This window comes from Malaclemys terrapin, chromosome 4 (genome assembly GCF_027887155.1).
Source record: "Malaclemys terrapin pileata isolate rMalTer1 chromosome 4, rMalTer1.hap1, whole genome shotgun sequence".
NCBI lineage: Eukaryota > Metazoa > Chordata > Testudines > Emydidae > Malaclemys > Malaclemys terrapin.
Window position 1 is genome coordinate 126541810 of NC_071508.1, and position 22706 is coordinate 126564515.

The window sequence follows — 22706 nt, forward strand, 5'->3', positions numbered from 1 at the left end:
CTGCAACTAACTAGATTACAAGCCTTTTAAGGGTACAGACTGTAATGTCCTGTGTCTTGTTTTAGTCACACAAGAAGGACGTGGTTTTAAAATCCTGCTGTATTTCCATTTGCTCAGGCTGACTGCTAATGCAGGGCTGCCTAGCACAAAGGCATTGTCTCCCTAGTAAGGGAGAGTTCAAGAGGCTCAAACAATGAGACTGATGAAAATGAATTTAGCATTTACTCTATTCCTGGGACCCTGTTACCTATACGATGGTGTAGCACTGAGACCTTTATTGGTGTCCAGTTTAAAAAGAAAGAGAGAACAGCACAATTAGCATCATTTCCAAGCAATAGCTGACAAAGGTGGTATACTTTGTCGGGCATGGAAACTCCCTAAAGCTCCAGCACTTCTTAGATAGATATTATTGGTAGTTTACTGACTGTATGCATTATGTACCTTTGCCTTCTAAAGAGTTTTAGTGAATGGATGTTGGTGAACAATGCCAGACTGATCGCACTGAAGACAACAGCCTAGACTCTGAGCTGAGACAGAGGAGTGCTTGGTGCAGCTCAGGAAATGTCTTTAAGCCAGTTCCCCATGACCATTCGGGCATCTGCCACCCTGGTGGCCATCGGCAGCCAGTGGAAGATAAAGCAGCCTTCAGGAGTCTAGCTCAGTGCCCACTGGCCTGAGGAGCACCGAGGTGGATTGAACTCACCTTTGCAACCCTGCCCCTCCTGAAATGTGCAGTGTGCCCTATCTGGCAACAACAGAAGATTAGGGCGACTGTATTCAGTTCTGCTCCACCTTTATCTAAAGGTCATCTTTGTTTTAAAAAAATTGTCAGTCCCTAGAGTGGCCATTTGAGACAGATTTCATTGACTCTGTCTGTCTGTAGCAGGTTCTGACGCCATGGCACCACGGCAGTATCAAGGTGCCTAGAAATTCTGTTGGAGTGCTAACCTACTGCCCTCCCCTAGACTACATCTTACCCCAAACCCCGTTAGCTTCCCAGAATAACTCACTCTAATCAAGACTCTGGACTGGAGTCTCAGTCACTGCTTCTGCTCTGTTGGTTTGCACAGGCCTGCGTTGCCAGGTCCCAGGCAATGAGCTCCTGGGTAATATTTTTCCCTTCAGAACCACCCTCTGCTCCCTTACACTGCCTCCCTCTGAAGTGCCCTGCACCTGTTTTTAAAGCCCTGCCTCCAGCTTGTGCAAGCCCTGCAGGTGCGTCTGGGTGGGGCCAGAGCTGTTCCTTAACCCCTTGCTCTTTGATTGATTTGTGGGATAAAACGCCAAGCTGCCATCCCTGGCCATGACTTGTGGGACTCAAGAAATGAGAGCAGACATGTTCTGCCAAACAGAATGCTTCTGTGGGCACACAGTCTACACACCTGCTCCTGCATTTTGTGGGTGACGTTCACGTCGCCTTGCACAGCAGGGGTGCTAGAGGAGCAGGTAAGGAGAAGTTCTTGTCCTTTGCTCAGGGAGTGCAGTTCTAACTGGCCTACAAGTAAACCACACAAGGGAGGGCGTGGTCACTCAGATGCACAAGCCTTGATGGGGGCCTTTCCATTGGTTTCAGTGGATATTGGATCAGGCCCATGTCATACACCTGCATGAAAGCCAGGGGGCAGATCACAATCTGGTGTAAACTCTCATAGTGGCATTGACTTCAATGGAGCTATGACAATTGATACCAGATGAGGCTCTGTCCTCAGGCATTGGCTGAACTGGGCCCTAAAGAACACAACAGTACACATTAGAAACACAAAATAAACTGGTGCCAAGAGAGTGTGAAACAATAAAGGAAACACACTGCAGAAGCTTGGGATTGATGAGAGTGAAGGAATTCCTTATGTTTAAGATCCTTAGTGGCAACACGACCCTTGAATTTAGAGTACAGAGGCTACGTTTACACTGAATGCTTCTTTCAGCAGTGAGTAGAGTATGTACTCAGGTAGCCCCCCCAGCATGGGTTTAAGTAGCAGTATAGACGGCGAGACACAGCTTAGGCAAGTAGAGTACAGACACGCCAGAAGGGTGGGGTATGAACTGAGTAGGTACCCGTGACAGTGTGAGGAGCCTAAGGGATTGTCTACACTTAGGCCATGTCTACACCAGAGAGCAAACAGCAGCACCGCTGTACCAATGCAGCTGCGCTGCTGTAAGATCTCTGTGTAGCCGCTCTATGCTGACAGGAGAGAACTCTCCCATTGACATAATAAAACCACCTCCATGAGCAGCGGTAGTTATGTCGGCAGGAGAAGCTCTCCCGCCAAGATAGTGCTGTCCACACCGGTGCTTCTGTCGGTGTAACTTACATTGCTTGGGGGGGGGGCGGGGAATGGAGGGTTTCACACCTCTGAGTGACATAAGTTATACCGACAAAAGTGCTAGTGTAGACATAGCCTTACAGCGCTGCAGCTGTGCTGCTGTAGTGCGGGAAGACACTACTTATGCCGACAGGAAATCTTCCCCCACAGACCTAGGTACTCCACCTCCTCGAGAGGTGATGGCCATATCAACAGGAGAAACCCTTCCGTAGACATAGCACTGTCTACACTGGGGGTTAGGTTGGTATAACTGTGTCGCTTAGGCACACTCACCACTCTGTGTACTTTGGAAGTGTCACCACATGGGGTAAATTGATGAGGTAGTTTAAGTACTAAGTGATTCAGCTTGTCAGCTAGAAACAGTTAAAAGAGGCAGGAAGATGGCTGGAATAGAGTGGCCAACTCTGTCTGCCAACTATTCCAGGAGATTTTCCCCCAGCAACATGGTGTAATGTCATTTTCTTAAAATACCCTATTAAAATCTCCCGGATTGCTTTCAATAGTCACTGGGAGATCGATGCCAGGGATTCCGGGAGACTCCAGGCCAATCCTGGAGGGTTGGCAACCCTAGGCTCGAAGGAAGGGCCAGAGAAGCCCAAGAGCTCAGAGAGGTGAGATCTCTCCCCTGACCCTTGGGGATAAGCCTTATGCTGTAAGCAACAAACGTTTATAAAGCACATTGTAAATAAAGCACTTGGTGTTCACATGCCAGTGGTGTATGCAAGGACGGTTTACAGTAAGAACCCAGGGTGAGGGAACCCCGCCCTGTGACAATGCCCTACACAGCTCTCTACTCACCCAAGCCATGCCTTCCCATCTACGTAGTGTCCAGCTGCCTCCCAGCTGCTGGAGCTTTTCCCCACTGCAGGAAAAGGCTCGGGAATGGGGGAGGCTTTTCCCTGCTGCCCCCCCCACCCCCCCATGACAGAGCCTTTCCGTGCCACAGTGAAAGGCTCCAGCAGCTGCTCAACCCTTTCTCCTGCCTCCCCTCTGCCAGAGCCTGTCTTTGCCACATGGGGTTACACACAGCAGTGTGGACGCAGCCTGCTTTTCACTGTGGTATGTAGCTTCCTGCACCCTACCTGCTGCTGAAATTGAAGTACAGTGTATCTATACCCATGGTCACCAAGTTTGCATCTGGATTGGAATCTGAACGTCCCCAAAGTACATTGTGTACAGAACTGTGTCCTGGGCCCTTCTCTAACTGAAGCTTAAACAGATTACTGACGCACTTCGCCCTGAACATCCCATAAAAAAATGTCTGGGGATCTATTTTTTTTCTCCACTAGAGCTTGTGGTTCACCATCTCTGGAAAACCACCAAAGCTTTCATATGAAAGATTAGAGCCCTGCTGTAAACATATAATTCCCCCAGGACTGTAGCCGCTGCTGGAAGAAAAGCATTAGCTTTTAGAACCAGAAGCTGTGGAAACAGTCCAACCCTGCAGCATCCCAAATGGATTCACAACCGCCGCTCTGCTTTGGCAGGTTTTCATAGTAACATGTCATTCTGAGCTTGTTCATGCCATTCAGGAAGCTCTTCCTTCCCTGCCCTGCAAATGGCATGAGGAACAGGCTCTACTGGCTTCCCTACAAAGTTAAACTCCAAGGAAGCCTGGACGGCACAGACCTGTCTCCCAGAAAAGCCAATGAGAAGCTACTTTATATATTTCAAAGCAATTTCCTGCCATTGACATATTTGTGTGGCCATGTCCTATGAAGCAGGAAGCACATGAGGAAAACATCATCAACTGGAAAACATTCCATGGCTTTCAGAGGAGCCCAGAAGAGGGTGCTGACCTTGGGCCAGGTGTATAATTAGAAGTTGGCTTGGTGACTTAAAAACACCTAACTCTCAGCTCTGGCCGTGACTGGAAGAGATCAGGAAATGACAGAAGCATCTTCCTGCCTTAACTTTATCCAGGAAATACAACAGTAGTCTGCACTATAATGAACTATCTATAGATTTATTAACTAGGAAAAGGAAATAAGAGAGCTATTTACGAGGTTAAAGCAAATAAACATACACACAAATGAGTTCCAATCTTAAATTTCAAAATGTAACAGAAGTTTCTATGATAAGCAAGCTTTATATGTCTTTTAGGGCTAACCCAGGCCAAGCACTAAGCATCTTTTGTGTATGCTTAGTAATCCTTGCCCTGTAGAGTCCAAGCAGCATCCGAAGAAGTGAGCTGTAGTCCACGAAAGCTTATACTCTAATAAATTTGTTAGTCTCTAGGTGCCACAAGTACTCCTGTTCTTTTTGCGGATACAGACTAACACGGCTGCTACTCTGAAAAAAGATACTGTTCCTCCTTGTTAGGTTTTTTTATTCCTTTCTCCCTTCTACATCAAGTTTCAAATACACCGTTGGGAGCAATTCATTTGCACATCTCCTCTTCATGTGGTGGGGAAGGAAGCAATCAACAAAATCTTTTGTTCTCTGACGTGCACAATGCTTCATCTGGTGTTGATGGGCCTCCTTTGTTAGTCAGAGGATAACATCTCCAGTTGGAAACTAGTATTGTTAATGCTTCTCTCCTTTCTGGTGATTTACAGTTACAGAGCAAACACTTAACTCTTACATTATAACATGGGATACAGATATTAGAAGTGAGATTAATGCATGCAGCAACTTACAAGCACTTCATGAAGTCTAAACACACAGGTGAACCAGACTGGCTCCAGCTCTGTATTTGTCAATGTTCAGTTGAGGCCTAGGGGCCCTGGCAAGAGCTGGCACCTGGTCTGCCAGTGTCCCACTCTCATTTACATAGGAAATGCTCAGTGGTGCTTACAGCAAATCCTATTTATGCTCAAAATATTACTCCCTCTCTGTCAATAAAGGACAAGATGCATCACCCTTCTCCAACACACTGGAAATGGAAAGGAGACAGAGAGAGCCCCGTATTCAGTATATATCTGCGATGAGAGGTTCTCGGGGCCCCATTTTCCTCCCAAGGAATGCCCACAATCACATCCGGTGTGGGGAGAAGCAGTCCCTTGTAGAAGGATAGGAGTCAGGCTTTTTTGGTGTATGGTCACTAGTGGAGGAGATATGAATCGGAATGTGCAGATACTCACTCGTTATATCACAAGCGCTTTCAAGCTTGCATTCCTTTCATTCTTAGGAGTAGATGACATGACTGCCCCCTCGCCATTGGCATTTGGGGGCAATGATGTCTGATACCATTGGCTTAGCTCTCTAATGCCTCTAGGAATATTCTCCATGACACATATTATATAGTAGTAGCACTCTAATAGGTCTATGAGTGCACAACAAATGGACTGTGAATCCTGCTGTTGTGTGACCACAATTAATAACCTGTGAAGCCTGGGTCTGTGATGCCAAAATTAAAAATATTAATAGAACTTAAGGGGCCAGTAGATGGGTAGGTAGAAGAATTGCACAAGCAGGATATAATTTCACCTGGCAAGTTCAGGGAATGAACGGCACCAGTTGTGCACGTTCCAGAAACTGATGGGCATTTCAGAATTTGTGAGGATTATAAAGTCCCGGTAAACTCCTGGTTGGAGGTGAATCGATATCTGATTCCAAAAGCAGAAGAATTCTGTGCTAATTTGGCAAGAGGGGTGACATTTATAAAGCTTCATTAGTCTCAATCATATCAGCAGGTTGTGGAAGAGGATATTTTTAATTGAAGGACATAGCTAGTACACTAGTATTCAGAGAATCGTACATTAGGTGCTGCAGGGGTTAAATGGGGTCATCTGTCATTTGGAAGCCACACTGAGCATTGGGAAAGATACTGAAGAAAGTGTAAGAATCCTCAGAGTTTCAGAGAAGACTGTAAAAATATAATTTTACGGTAGAAAAAGAAAAAAGTGCTTTATTCCTGTATGGAAGTTATTCGGGGCATAGCAGAGATGCAGAAACATCCCCTGAAAAATAACCAGTTCTGGAGAACGTGGCTGTACCCCGAAATATTTTAGAGTTTGGATCTTTTATAGCAATGCTGAATGGTTATGAAAGATTCATTCCAAATTAATCAACTTCAATCAGCCAACAGTTTGCAAAGTTAAGAAGAAAATGTGAAATGAGTGTAGCTCAAGAGATAAAACTGAAAAAGAAGCAAAAGCAAAACTGAAAAGCTTCTGTGTACTGGGGCATTATATTTCAGAGCTTCCTATACTCTTAGCATGCACTGTCTCTCCCATGGGCTTAGGAAATATCATTCCACAAATATATAAAGGGGGAAAGATAAACATAACATTTGCTTCCAGAACATATAAAAAGCTGAGGAATTACTTTCATTAAAAAAGAAAGGCTTGGCACTATTATGGGGATAATTACATTTCATGAGTGCTTGTCAGGAAAATATCCCCGCAAGTCTTTAGTAAACATACTGATCCTTGGATCTGGCCAAGCTGTTCTCAGTGCAAGGCTGGAAGCAAGACTAATAATGGCTTTATGACATCACAGCAGTCTACCAGTTCTTGGGGCAATCAGGGGTTAGTTCAACCCCCAGGGTAATTTAGAACATCCTAATTATTCTGGCATGTCACTGCCTGGAAGGCGATGGGTTACACCAGCCTGGAATCACGGTAGCATGACACACTCTTGGCCACGTCTCTTTGTGCCCTCTACACCAAGGAGGCCAGAATCTAGCCTACTAGGTCCAAAGGCACCAAGTATATCGCACTTCTAACAGCAGCTAGGACAGAGAGAAGGGCTCTGTTTCTGACTGTGTATCAGCACAACATCAAGGACAGAGGGCCCAATTAAAAAAAAAAGTTTACCTTTTTCTGAAAGTAAGCTAATACCAGTTCCAGCAGCCTTCTTGTTACAGGGTATGGAATGCACCTGTTCAAACCAATAATATTTCACTGACTGATACAAGATTTTTTTAAATGTGCCTTTTATTTCAGTAAAACATGCTAATGCCGAAAAGCTCTCACAATAGCTACGAGAGTGGAGCCACATCCAGAACTGAAATCACTGTGCACAGGTCTCTTGCCTAGATGATTTTCCTATTACATCCAGAGAACTCTATAATTATGGATACTAAACAAGAAATGTTTTAATTAAAAGTAATTCAACACATCCTTTTCTAAATGGGGAAATCAGAAAGGAAATAGAGACTTTATCCCTACTTTGTTAGAAAAATGTAGTTATCAGTACAAGATGATTGTTTACAGTGGAATAACACCAAACAGTTTACAAGTGAGAATACTGGTTGAATTACTTGAACATTACAAAGACGACTGATAAAGAAAATTACCCAGAAGTTCTTTTTGGTGGCTAGACTCAGATGAGGACATAGAAAGGTCAGTGTCTTATTGTAGAGAAGATAAGAATAAAAATATATAAATAAATTAATGGAGATATCCTATCTCCCAGAACTGGAAGAGACCTTGAAAGGTCATTGAGTCCAGCCCCCTGCCTTCACTAGCAGGACCAAGTACTTATTTCACCCTAGATTCCTGAGTGGCCCCCTCAAGAATTGAACTCACAACCCTTGGTTTAACAGGCCAATGCTCAAACCACTGAGCTATCCCTCCCCCATAATACTGAAACTGCTTCCGGTCATTCACTGCCATGGGCCACTCTGCCCTGGCCAAAGTACTGAATTTGCAGAGAAGAATAAATGAATGTACTTAGGGTTGTGGTGCTTATGGCAGACGGCCAGAAGTAGAGCACCATACATAATGAAACGTCAAAGTATATGGGAATCTGTACACTGCATGTGGGTTTCCTGGATCATGTCAGATAACAGCCCTCAACTGGTTTCTGAGAAATTTCAAACATTCCTCAGGATTAATGGTGTACAGCACACTAGATCTGCCGCTTTTCATTCAGCAACAAATGGGCAAGAAGAACCCCTTGCACAGGTACTTAAAAGGGCATTAAATAATGAAGTTTGCAACATTTGTATTGCACATTTCCTGTTACCATACAGATCTCCCCCACCCTCTACGACAGAGAAACCCCCAGAAGAGTTTGTTCTAAAATGTCCCTAACAAACTAGATTCTACTGAGCGAAGATTTAACAAAACGACTGAATGAAAAACACAGAGTAAAGAGTCCAGCTATGAGTTCTGGGATTATATGCTTAGACCAGAGAGTATTGGCACAGGGAAAGGAGGGCTGGAACTGGGGGAAATAGCGGTGTCATGAAGGAATGAGGACTGATGACTTACCTGGTAGATTTCAGAGTAGCAGCCGTGTTAGTCTGTATCCGCAAAAAGAACAGGAGTACTTGTGGCACCTTAGAGACTAACAAATTTATTAGAGCATAAGCTTTCGTGGACTACAGCCCACTTCTTCGAATGCATATAGAGTGGAACATATATTGAGGAGATATGTATACACACATACAGAGAACATGTGGGAGTTGTCTTACCAACTCTGAGAGGCCAATTAAGTTCCACTCTATATGCATCCGAAGAAGTGGGCTGTAGTCCACGAAAGCTTATGCTCTAATAAATTTGTTAGTCCCTAAGGTGCCACAAGTACTCCTGTTCTTTTTACCTGGTAGAGGTTAAGACAATACAGAAACATACTGAGCAAGCTATTACAAGGGTTTCAGAAAGGGAAACAAGCTGCTAACAGTAGACCGGAAAGGAAATGATTGTCCTTCTTATTTGCCTGAAGAAGTTTTAAATAATAATGTTACTCTAGAGAGTGAGTTGAAGGAAGTAGATAGAGAACTGGAAAAAAGAGCAGGTGCTAAATGCCCTTTCCGGCAGGTACTTTTGATCACAATGTAAAGACAGACCTCTCATAAGACTAAGCTAGTAACAAAAATGTTTGCTTGATTTTTTTTTTTTAAATTATGGAGGAAGAATTTGGTGTGTGTAATTGAAAGGCGATGCCATTCTGTTTTCTGCATGCTGTAGCTTTAAATAAAGAGGTGCCTCCTTGCCTTTCTGCAATGGTAGATGCCATTTTTTGTTTTTTTGTTTCAGTTCAGATGCGCAATATTACAAGGTGATAATGTCTCTTTCATGGAGACATGATATTCGTTCTTTCTTAGTTTGATGTTTTCTCTAATCTAGACAGAAAAACCCAGGCTCTGTTCTCTGGGTGTAATCCACCAGCGCAGCGGGTTAGCACAAGGCTGTATGGAACACTTAAATCCCACTTAAGTGATGCACAAAACTCAGACAAGTTCTCTACAAAGAATTTCACCTTTCATGAAAAGGAAAAACATAACAGCAAACATATTTCAACAAGAGGAAGTCACTAGCAGTTCTCCTGAGGGAGAGTAAATCTCTCTGAGTCTTATGAAGTCTGTGAAAACACAAATAATAGATTTATCCCTCTGAGAGAAAGCCTTTGCAGTGGCACAGGGGGTATTTAATCTGTTCTGATTTCAAGAATTTCACAGAGGTCCCAACCCTGCAAGGCAATCAGTACAGCTGGGTGGGAAATGATTTGCCTTTCCTAGGAACATTTTTGAGATTTCAAGAAAAGTTTCTGTCTCAAATCAGTATGAAAAGTCAAAATCTCAAAAATTTTGCAAACTGACCCAAACCAATTGGGTTTTTTTTCAATCAAAACATTTCAATTTCAGCTTTGATTTTTTAAAATATAATTAGCTTAAATTTCAAAACCAAAAGTCATTTTGAAGCAGAAAACTGGAATTTAAAAAAAAAATTAGTAGAAAAATGTGTCAAACCTGACCCTTTCCCGCAAAAAGTTTCAAGTTTGATGAATCAGCATTTTCCAGTGGGGGGGGGGGAAAAAAAACATTTTCCCAGAAAAATTCCTGACCAGCTCTAGAGCTGGGCACCTTCAATTCCCAGTGAAGCCAACAGGATTAGAAAGCACTCTGCACCACACAGGATCAAGCCTAAAGTCATAGAGGCAGGAAGGGAGAGGGATTTTCCTTGCACTTCCATAGCTTGATTTGTATTATTCACAAGTTTTAGTCAAATACCAGTGATCTCATATTGAAAACAGCTGCCAAACTGTGATCTTGGAGGAGATTACAGGAGGGAGAAAAAAAAAATCCAGGAGTCTGATGTCATGAACAGTGGGATGAGCTTATTCTGTCTAGAGTTGAGCAGAAAACCAGAAGTTGGAATCGTTCATAGAACAGCCAGAAATCCTGTCCACAGAAATCTCTCTCTTTACCAACGTTTACCTCCTTTGAGGTGTATTTGGCGTGAAGGTACGTGTTTCTGCTTCTCTTTAAGTGAATATGAAAAGCCCTCAATTATTCAAATTCACCACAATCTTTCTTTTCTTCCTCAGACAAATTCCTTGATATTTTTTTTCTCTGTTTCTGTTTCAGTTACAAAAGAGATTATGCTACAAGGGAGGATTATTATTAATTATGATTATTTCTTAATCTTAAATTGCTTCAAATTTTGTTTTAATGTTAGACTCTATCTTTCAAAAGTAGTCTTGATGATTAATGGGATTTGCAGCCCAAAATGACACCCCTTGACAGCAGCTAAGGTGTCACTGACCCAGTGGAATTTCAGTTGCCAAGTGACTACACTGCATGTCAGAGGGCAGATCATTGTAACCGTAGGTCACTTACTGTGTCTCCCAAAAGTGCAAAACAATTCAGACCACAAACTTCCTAGTTTGTCTTCAGTGAGAGATTCCCTAACAAACTGTAGAGAAAACATACTGAGTGAACTCTCTCTTTTGTGTCTCTTACGGGTATCTTGTCTTCTGTGCTTGTTATTTGGATTGTTAGCTTTGTGGGCAGGGACTGTCTTTTTATGTGTATTTTGCATTGCTGAGCTTTATTATCTGTGCTTAATAAATAACAGAAGGCAAATATGAAAATCTAAAGTGTGTGCAATGTACAGCAAAGCTGACAGAGTTCAAATTTACTTTTAAATATTATCAAGCTTCTTGTTAAAAATTACATCTTGCTTTATATTATAGTAAAGGAAAAGCTTTAAAGTGTCAAAAAACGTGAGTTGTAAGCTGATGATAATAAAAGAAGCTTAGAGTTGGAGTTATTTCTAGGAAGATATGGCAGAAAGAGCAGGTAACAATGTCACAATATATGCTAGAAATTTTAAGTCACTCCTGGTGCAGCATGCAGTGACTTTTAGAGATGTCTCAGCATTATAACAATAGTAATACAACAGCAGAACACCAGGACAGGGGAATTCAAATAGTTTGTCACTAGGATCCCCAACTTTGAATTACTTTTCACTACATTGTTGGATATGTATTATTTTAAACAATGATATATTTTAAGGCTAAAATGCATGTGTTAGAAAAATTTCTGTTTACACTCCATAATCCCCAAAAGTCTCATATTCCAACATGCTATTTTAAAAGTCTTGGGATAGCAAGTCATATCAATAATATGATTTTTGTTGTTATTGTTGTCTGCTCTGTGGAAATTTGCAGATGAAAGAGAGAAAGATGTTTAAATGGGAGTTTCTTCATAACTGAGAATTGTCCCAGGTTTACTTGTCCTCAGTATTGTCAAGTTTTGAACTATACAGACTTGAAGGAAAGAGAAAGATCCAGGAATAGATGTGGCCAAATTCCTGGCCAAGACTTTGGAAGAAGAAGAGGCAGGCCCCAGAAAAATTTCCACGGGTTTTACAATGAGCCCAATGCATGTTAAACAGGATTTGAGTTTAGTCAGCGCTACCTGAACACTCCACAATCCAGACATGACCAATGAGGGTCCTTGATTGGAGGAGCTCACCAGTAATGTGGGCCATAACTTTAGGAAACTTTCAGCACTATATATCTGAAGTCCTTCCTCAGGCAAAAAACAACAGGAGTTTTGTAAGGTTTCAATATAGTGCCTGTGAAGAGTTTGTGTCAGTTTCCACTGATCTAGTCTTAAAATAAAACATTATGAGATAGATTGTAAGGGGGAAATCTTCAAAGGCACAAACGACAGTTAGAGGGATTGAAAATAAAGGAGAGATTTTCAAAGGCATCTAAGTGACTTGGGGGCACAAATCCTAAATCAATGGGTCTTGTGTTTCTATGCTGAGTTGGTCACAAAACAAAGGTTTGTTTTTTAAATTCATTTTGGTACACATTTTCAGTGGCAAAATTTTGAATTTTGTCAAAAATACAAATACTTTACAAATTTTCAATTCTCAGCAACCAAAAGTCAAAAAAGAAAAAAAATTAGTCCAAAAAGCTGCTGAAAACTAAAAAAAAAAAGGGGGGGAAGGGAGGTTATTTCCCCCAAAATAAAATAATCAAAAATAAAATAATAAGAAGAATAAATTGACAATTCAAGGAAAACAAAAAAATTCGGTTTCAATAAAAAAGAAGTTTGACCAGCCCTATACTTCAGTCAGTGCTTTTGAAAATCCCACCTTGACTGCCCTGTGTGTCTTTGAAAATCTCTTCCTAGACAGATACACAGAAGAGGTTTTCAAAAGGGCTGATCTGCCTCCCTATTGCATTTGCAATATTTGTTCCCGAAGTTGAATTGCAGGCACAAAGAGGAACCTGTGTGTCAAACTACCTGACTGCAACTGCTATGCAACTGTGCATGCAAATAGCACTTTAAAAAGGGTAGGCTGAGCCTCCCTTATCCTGTGGAAAAAAACAACTGTAAAGCCTTAAAATGTCCACTTAGGGCCGGATCCAAATACCATTGAAGTGGAAAGATAGAAAGACTCCCACTGACTTCAGTGGGCTTTGGATCAACTGATACAATTACCACCAAGGGCTAGATCATCATCTGGTGTAAATGGGCATAATTCCATCAATTTCAGTTGAGCTGTGACATTTATAAGCTGGAGATTTGGTCCCAGGGATCTATTTACTAGAAATGGATGGGTAATAAAAAGCCGCTGTTTGCTGCCAGTTTATATTATAACTCCATTCTCCTGTCATCTGGGGAGAGCATTCCCAGAAACCAGGGCTCAGCTAAGCCAACAAAACTTGTACAGAAGATGTTTCAGCACCAGCGATATCGTGACAAAGGCTTTTTTTTACTGTATTCCTTGTCTGGCCAGGAAGGATCAGAAATCAATGTAGCTGGCCCATCACTAATTCCCATCACAGCTAAACAGTTCTGTGAGATGGGAAACACAATATAAAGAGACATGCTTTAATTTGTATCAGTTCTTGGAGTAGATGCAGGAATTACTAGGTACGTTTCTATGGCTTCTGTTATGCAAGAAGATCCGACTAGATGATCTAATGGTACCTTAATGGCCTTAAAATCTGTGAATCTATGAAACCCTGAGCTGTAGGGTAGATTCATAGGTTCAAAGGCCAGAAGGGACAATTGTGATCATCTAATTTGACCTCCTGTATAACACAGGCCATAGAACTTCCCCAAAATAATTCCTAGAGCAGATCTTCTAGAAAAACATCCCATCTTGATTTAAAAATGGTCAGTGATGCAGCATCCACCACCACTCTTGGTAAATTGTTCCAATGGTTAATTATTCTCGTCATTAAAAATATATATGCCATATTTCCAAACTCTTGCTTTCAGTGCAGAAGGTTCTACATTTAAACCCTGCAGATGGACAATGCAGGGTCTTTAGAGACCTCCCTCCAGGAGACTTCTTTATCCTTCCTATCTGTGAGATGGTCCATTGAACAGGCTGCTCTCCTCCTTGTTACTGCCCTGAAGGGTCTTATTCTTGCTACATCCCATTCTGTCCTAGTAAGGACAGCATTGGAAACACACCAAACTCCTTTTTCTGGGGGAAAAAGACAGCAAATAACAAGAAATTTGGGGAAGGACGGTGAAGTGGCAAGTGGACAAGCTGAGGTAAATGGCCTCCTTGTAGATATATGCAGCACAAGCAGAGAATTATGTAGCATCTTGATAGGAAGGTAAATTATACTGCCATTTGCAGCTGCATCAGCATGGAGCCCTGCTCTGTAGCCATCTCTTGAGTTAACACAATGTGGTGGGGTGCTCGGGCAACTGTACTGTTTATTTCCTGGCCCCCAAGAAACCATCCTCCGTGATAAAAAGTAATCAGGAATTATTTTCATCAGACAATTCTGATGTCTCCTTTTATTAGGATCAAAACTGATTTGCTAATTTATTTCCTTTCCCATGTTTGGACATGGATCTTTTATTTTCTTTCTTCTAAACAATACTAAAATGTCCAGATGGCAAATAGTGATGTTGGCTGATAAACAAGCATCCAACTGGTCTGGGATTGTTTGCAGAGATCTGTGATAAGTACCATAAGGGAAAGGGGTTTCTTAGGCTTCTAAGTGTGGAAGAAGCCAAGCTAGGATTTCACAAAAACTAAGGCAATGTTTTAAAGCTGAAAAACTTTCCAAATGGGGCTTTTTTTTTAAAATTGTGAGTTGCCAGTTCATTTTCAGAGTGGCAAGGCCTGGTTTTACACCATCATAGTTTAATGCCAAGTCAGAGTGAGTCAGGCACCAAAGCTGCTCTTGCATGTCTAGGATGCTGTACGCTGAGATATATATATATATGGTAACAAAAGGAGTTTGTAGAGACATGTTGGACAAAGCTTCCATTTACATCATTCATCTGAAGAAAAGAGTGAGAATTTCCCACACATTATTGTGCCAGTTTTCCTGTAAAATCGAATACCTCACAACCAAGAAATCCCCGCCCTTTGGCTCAACAATGGACCTCCTTCCCTGAGCTAGAGAGAGGGGCAATGTATGAAGTTTGGCTAAAAATACTTCGCTAGATGTTTCATTCAGTGATTTAGAAATATTCACTTTTTAGTGAAATGCAGTGAGACTCCCCACCCAATAAGCCGTTTTCTCCCACAAGAGCCACACTCTATACAGTGTCATTCAGCCTACAGTTCCACTATGCTCATTGCAATGCTGTTAAATATGAGGGGGTTTCATTCTGCTGCACATAACAAGAAGCTTATCTGCTGCCAAGCTCACTGTATATATAGATTCCATTGTACATGAATTAAATTGAAGTTTAAAAAAATTGTTAGGATGGAATGAATGAGTTCTCATCATGTACAGGGGGAAATACATTAAAATAGGCTTGATTTTAAATACCAGATCTAGACACTGCTAAACTTTCAGGGTATTTGAACTCTAAACCTAGCTAAGGACCAAAGTTGTGTTTTATACTGGGCCAAACCAAAATCCATCCCAGATCCAAACTTTGGGATGTTCATAATTCAGATCTGGATCCTGGTCCATACTTTGTCATAAACCCATCTCTGAACATTAAAAATCTCTCTCTCCCTTCGCAAGCCCAGCATTCCCCCCTCTACTTGCTTGTTTTACAGCCTAGTTTCCCCTGTCCTGTGTTCCAGAGCTCATATTCTCTCTTTTTCTAGAATGGGGAATGTGGGAAATTTCTTGATTATGAAAATTGTGTCTCATTCAGTTTACACATTCACTTTTCCTGCTTGGTCTCAGGAAGCAGACTTCTTTCCAGAGATTTCTCACTGAGCGTGTATCCTTTTGGCATGTCTGGGTTGGTGTGAATGAACAATCAAGAACTGTCAACATGTGACTACAACTACCTTACAGATACCATGGAGACCCATGACTGGACCATTAACTTTTAATGCCTGCTGGGCAAGAGAACTTTGTGGAACATGGTGGGTGGTTACCTGTCTAAACACAGCTCCTGCCCTGCCTAAACTCAAGGAGGAGGGAAGGGTACAAGTGAAAAAAAGCATGAATGCAACTACAGAGAAAGAACTGAACTGTTAAAAGACTTGCTCAGAGAACAGAAGAAGGTAATCCCATCCAGTAACTGTTGGGCAAGGCCAGGGAGGCTGGCTGCAGACAGGAATCTTCCAAGCTGTGCAAAGAGGGACCTTCCTAATCATGCAAGAGGATGCTGACAGATTAGGGGAGAGTTGTGCATTTAGGCTTTTCTTTACCATTTTAACCCAGTGTTCCTGAATACTGTTGTCCCGTGGACTGATAAAGAAAATCTTGTTTTGAAGAGGCTGTCCTGTGTCACTGCAAACCGCTCTCAGTCACAGAGCTCCAAAGAGGGGAAGTCTTGAACTGGAGTCCAAACCCACTGAAAGAGCCATACTGAGAAACAGAGGTGCTGAAGCCAGAGACCCAGTCTCAGAGTAGTGGAGTCACAGGAGTGGAGTCTTCAGCAGAGTGAGGCCCAGGGTCTGTCTCTAAGAATGGTACACTCCCAAAAAGGCTTTATAAAGATGAGAGGCATGGGATGCCCTGTAATATCAAGACAGAAGGGACCTCAAGAGGTCATCTAGTTCACTCCCCTGCACTCATGACAGGACTAAATATTATCTGGACACCTGCTCCTGCCTGGAAGGGCTTAAAAGCGGCCCTGGAGAGGGCTGCAGCTCTAAAAGCTGGGCTGATTGGGGAAGCGGCTGCAGCTGTGCCACACCCCAATCAGGCCACAGCTGGCCTATATAAGAGGCTGGGAGCCAGGCACTCAACAGTCTCTCTCTGGATTCAGAGAGAGAAGGGCCTGGCTGCAGGAAGCTAGAGACAGGGTACCTGAGTGGAGCAGGGCTGGGGAAAGGCAGAGGAGCTGGGGAGCTCCAGTCTGGCATTGGGCTAAAAGGTACTGGGAGGTACAGAGGGCAGCCCAGGGGTAGGCCAAGGCAGCAGGTCCAAACCAATCCTTGCCAGTGATGAATAGGCTGATACTGCAGTCTGCCCCAGGGCGTGGGGCTAGACAATGACTGGCAGTAGCCTTATACTGAGGTAAGGTAGGAATAGTGTGTGGGGGTTCCTTAGGGAGTGGAGACCCTAAGACTGAGGGGTTACTGCCAGGGGGCAGCACCCCAGGTAAAAGGGCACCAGGGTCTAGGGAGGGACGGGGGGGACTAGAGGACAGGCAGATCACTAGCCTGCAGAGGGCACTCTGGAGCTGGAATGAGCTAATTCCCAGAAGTCACCAGCAGGAGTTGCCACAGGGGTGAGTCTGCTCCTCTACAGATAGAAATTCCACAACCTCCCTAGGCAATTTATTCTAGTGCTTAAACACCCTGACAGTTAGGAAGCTTTTCATAATGGCCAACCTAAACTTCCCTTGCTGCAATTTAAGCCCACTGCTTCTTGTCCTATCCTCGGAGGTTAAGAAAAACAATTTTTCTCCCACCTCCTTCTAACAACCTTTTACCTACTTGAAAACTGTTATCATGTCCCCTCTGTCTTCTCTTTTCCAGACTAAACAAACCCAATTTTTTCAATCTTCCCCCATAGGTCATGTTTTCTAGACCTTTAATCATTTTTGTTGCTCTTCTCTGGACTCTCCAATTAGTCCACATTTTTCCTGAAATGTGGTGCCCAGAGCTAGACAAAATATTCCAGTTGAGGCCTAATCAGCACAGAGTAGAGCGGAAGAATTACTTCTTGTCTTGATTACAACTACTGCCACACTACTACAGGACAGGCCCAACAAAGAAAGTAACAGAATGCCACTAGTCATCACCTTCAGCCCCCAACTAAAACCTTTTCAGTGCATCATCAAGGATCTACAACCTATCCTGAAGAACGATCCATCACTCTCACAGATCTTGGGAGACAGGCCAGTCCTTGCTTACAGACAGCCCCCAAATCTGAAGCAAATACTCACCAGCAACCACACAACAAAAACACTAACCCAGGAACCTATCCTTGCAACAAAGCCAACTCTGTCCACATATCTATTCAGGGGATACCATCATAGGTCCTAATCACATCAGTCACACTATCAGAGGCTCGTTCACCTGCACATCTACCAATGTGATATATGCCATCATGTGCCAGCAATGCCCCTCTGCCATGAACATTGGCCAAACCGGACAGTCTCTACGTAAAAGAATAAATGGACACAAATCAGACATCAAGAATTATAACATTCAAAAACCAGTTGGAGAACACTTCAATCTCCCTGACCACTCAATTACAGACCTAAAAGTTGCAATACTACAACAAAAAAACTTCAAAAACAGACTCCAATGAAAGACTGCTGAATTGAAATTAATTTGCAAATTGGACACCATTAACTTAGGCTTGAATAAAGACTGGGAGTGGATGGGCCATTACACAAAGTAAAACTATTTCCCCATGCTTATTTCCCCATGCTTATTCCTCCCCTCCCCCCCCCCCCCCCCCAGTTCCTCACATCATCTTGTCAATTGCTGGAAATGGGCCATTTTCATTACCACTACAAACAGTTCTTTTTCTCTCCTGCTGATAATAGCTCACCTTAACTGATCACTCTCCTTATAGTGTGTATGGTAACACCCATTGTTTCATGTTCTCTGTGTGTGTGTGTATGTGTACGTGTGTGTGTGTATGTATGTATATATATATATATATATATACACACACAATCTTCCTACTGTGTATTTTCCACTGCATGCATCCGATGAAGTGGGCTGTAGTCCATGAAAGCTTATGCGCAAATACATTTGTTAGTCTCTAAGGTGCCACAAGTACTCCTGTTCTTTTTGCGGATACAGACTAACACGGCTGCTACTCTGAAATCTAACTCCTGCTAATACATCCCAGAATGATGTTTGCTTTTTTTGCAACAGCATTACACTGTTGACTCATATTTAGCTTATGGTCCACTATGAGCCCCAGATCCCTTTCCGCAGTACTCCTTCCTAGGCAGTCATTTCCCACTTTGTGTGTTCAACTGACTCTTCTTTCCTACATGGAGTACTTCACATTTGTCCTTATTGAATTTCATCCTATTTAGACTCATAGACTCATAGACATTAAGGTCAGAAGGGACCATTATGATCATCTGGTCTGACCCCCTGCATGCTGCAGGCCGCAAGACCCTTCCCTGTACTCTACCGTTGAAGTCCCCAGTCCTGTGTTTTAGTGACTTCAATCGGCTGAGACCCTCCTGCTAGTGATCCCTGCCCCATGCTGCGGAGGAAGGCGAAAAACCTCCAGAGGCTCAGCCAATCTACCCTGGAGGAAAATTCCTTCCCGACCCCAAATATGGCGATCAGTAATACCCCGAGCATATAGGCAAGAGTCTCTAGCCTGACCCTTGTTGGCCATTATGTTGTTCATGTACCATTGCTTGGTTTTCCTTGGCTACTATGTTTTATCATTAAACCATTCCCTCCATAAACTTATCCAACTTAATCTTAAAACCAGACAGGTCCGTCGCCCCCACCGTTTCCCTCGGAAGGCCGTTCCAATATTTCACCCCTCTGACGGTCAGAAACCTTCGTCTAATTTCTAGCCTAAACTTCCCCCCGGCCAGTTTGTATCCATTCGTTCTCGTGTCCACATTAGTACTAAACTGGAATAATTCCTCTCCCTCCCTTGTATTAACCCCTCTGATATATTTAAAGATAGCAATCATATCCCCCCTCAGCCTTCGCTTTGTCAGACTAAACAACCCAAGCTCCTCTAATCTCTTTTCATACGACAGGTTTTCCATTCCTCTGATCATCTTAGTCGCCCTTCTCTGCACCCGTTCCAGTTTGAGTTCATCTTTTTTAAACATTGGAGACCAGAACTGCACACAGTACTCCAAATGAGGTCTCACCAGCGCCTTATACAACGGAAGCAGGACCTCCCTATCTCTACTAGATATACCTCGCCTAATACATCCCAAGACCGCATTGGCTTTTTTCACCGCCACGTCACATTGCCGACTCATAGTCATCCTGCGGTCCACAAGGACCCCTAGGTCCTTCTCCTCTTCCGTTACTTCTAACCAATGCGTCCCCATCTTGTAACTAAAATTGTTATTATTCGTCCCCAAGTGCATAACCTTACACTTTTTACTATTAAATTTCATCCTATTTCTAATACTCCAATTCACAAGCTCATTCAAGTCTCCCTGCAGAGTATCCCTATCCTCCTCCGAGTTTGCAACTCCTCCCACCTTCGTATCATCCGCAAACTTTATCAGCCCACTCTTGCAATCTGTCCCGAGGTCAGTTATAAATAGATTAAATAAGATGGGTCCCAAAACCGAACCTTGAGGCACTCCACTAGTAACCTCCCTCCAACCCGACAATTCACCCTTTAATACGACCCGCTGCATTCTCCCCATTAACCAATTCCCTATCCACCTCTGGATTTTCATATCGATCCCCATGTTTTTCATTTTAACCAATAGTTCCTCATGGGGTACTGTATCAAACGCTTTACTGAAATCCAGGTAAATTAGGTCCACCGCATTTCCCTTATTTACTTCAGACCATTTCTCCAGTTTGTCCAGATCATTTTGAATTTTAATCCTAACCTCCAAAGTACTTGCAACCCCTCCCAGCTTGGTATCATCTGCAAACTTTATAAGTGTACTCTCTATGCCATTATCTAAATCACTGATGAAGATATTAAACAGAACCGGACCCAGAACTGATCCCTGTGGGACCCCACTCATCCTTCCAGCATGACTGTGAACCACTGATAACTACTCTCTGGGAACGTTTTCTAACCAGTTTTGCACCCACCTTATAATAGCTCCATCTAGGTTGCATTTCCTTAGTTTGTTTATGAGAAGGTCATGTGAGACAGTATCAAAAGCTTTACTAAAGGCAAGATGTACCACATCTGCCGCTTTCCCCCATATCCACAAGGCTTGTTACCCTGTTAAAGAAAGCTATCAGGTTGTTTTGACATGATTTGTTCTTGACAAATCCATGCTGTATATAGATATATATAGATATAGGGTAAAAATAAACAAATTGTACTCACAATATACCCAGAGTCTGCATCACTGATTTCTTTTTCAATAGGAAGCTGACCTGCAAAGCCTCAACATCTGCTAACACCACCACCACCACAAAAATACAGTTTATTCCCAAAATGCTAGAAACGATGCAGGGGTGGGGGGAGAATACAGTGCAGCTACCAAAAGGTGGGAGTCAAACTCCCTTTTGTCACTACACAGCTGTACCAGTGTAGCACCTGAACTTTTCATGAACCATCCAAACAGTTCAGCTTTAGTACAAACATTTATGTTGGTTATAAACATAAATAAACTGAGTCTGATCAGCAATGGCTAAATTCTTTTGTCAATTATGCCCAGAGAGATCCAGTGTAACGCTACTGAATTGTTAGGTCATTGGAGTTATTCTGGATTTACAGTGGTAAAACAGCATAGATTTTGACCCAGGCCGTTTTTTAACCTGCTACGGCTAATATCTTTGCAAACCTTTTAGACCACTGTAATTACTCTCAAAACTTCAAATACACCCACATCCTTCCCTTCTGCAGCAGAAAACTTTCCAAAAAAACCCCTATACACTCTGGTATTTTTAACCATAATATTCTGAACACTATGTCCTCTTTCACGAACACTGGGGCATCAAGTCCAGTTGCGTTAATCAGTTGGGTCCAGAGACATCAAAATAATGTGACATGACTGCCCCAGCTGCTCAAGAGATAGCACAACAGGATGTGTTCAACCTGGGGAGTGTAAAGAAAAATGGTTTTTTGCAGTTCATAGTTCAAGATGTCAGAAACAGTTCGGTACAAGGCTACACTCTCCTTGAAAAGGGATTTTTTACCCCAGTGTCTACTCTGCCATCCTTTATATTTGAATAATCTGCAAAGAGGGTATGAAACAAAAGATTAAAAAACAGATCACTGAGTAAAAATCTACCTGATATTCATGCAGTAAATACCTGGTACCTGCATTATACAATATCTCACAAACTAAGCAGGGTTGAGCCTGGTTGATGGGAGTTATCCGAAGAAAAGAGAGACTTCTCAGGAAATGGAGAATGTTTCAGTGTCTAAGGTAACTTAGTAGATTCTGACTCCCTGGCATGAAGTTAGCGGGTCCTATAGATTAAACATTCAGCAAGTCCCCTCTGATCATTAAGAAACCCATGGTACATTTTACTAAGGGCTTAGCTACACTTGCAAGTTAGAGCGTATTAAATCAGCCCCAGGCATCCTAACTCTTGAGGTGTCCACACTGGCAAGGCACTTAGAGCGCCTGGACTCCACGGCTAGAGCACTCCTGGTAATCCACCTCCACGAGAAGCATAGAGCTTGCTGCGCCCTGGCTGAAACGCCGGGATGTCAGTGTGGACGACGTGTTGCATTACTGCGCTGTGAGTGGCCTCCGGAAACGTCCCATAATCTCTTGAAGTCAAGTGGCCACTCTGGTCATTGTTTTGAACGCAGCTGCAGTCATGTGGATATCCCCTTTCAAAGCTCTGTTTCTGACAGCCAGCATGCTTATCTGCTCCAGGACAAAGCAAACCAATTCTGTGGAATGCTGCTGCTGCAGAGGCAGGTGTGTGTGCGTGTGTGTGAGAGAGAAGTGGTGGGGAGGGGGATCTGCTGCTGTCTGAACTTACAAGACAGGATGCTGACACACTCTCTGCCCCCCAAAACAGACTGTCTCTCCCCCCACCTACACACAACACACTCCCTGTCACACCACCCCCACATTTGAAAAGCACGCTGCAGCCACTTGCACAATGGAATAGCTACCACAATGCACTTCTCTCTGTGGCGTTGCAAGAGCTGCTAATGTGACCATGCCACTGTGCTTGCAGCTGACAGTGT

The 22706-nt window shown here is 43.0% G+C and overlaps 1 protein-coding gene across 4 annotated transcripts in view; it reads left to right on the forward strand.

Annotated features, from left to right (window-relative positions):
* Positions 1 to 10367: 10367 nt before the first annotated feature.
* LOC128835634 (B2 bradykinin receptor-like) overlaps positions 10368 to 22706 on the forward strand; it is a 44034-nt gene continuing 31695 nt past the window's right edge. For all 4 annotated transcript variants that reach the window (XM_054025212.1, XM_054025215.1, XM_054025211.1 and 1 more), the window contains exon 1: positions 10368 to 10461. The gene's annotated coding sequence lies outside the window, so the exon portion shown is untranslated. The remainder of the gene's footprint in view (positions 10462 to 22706) is intronic.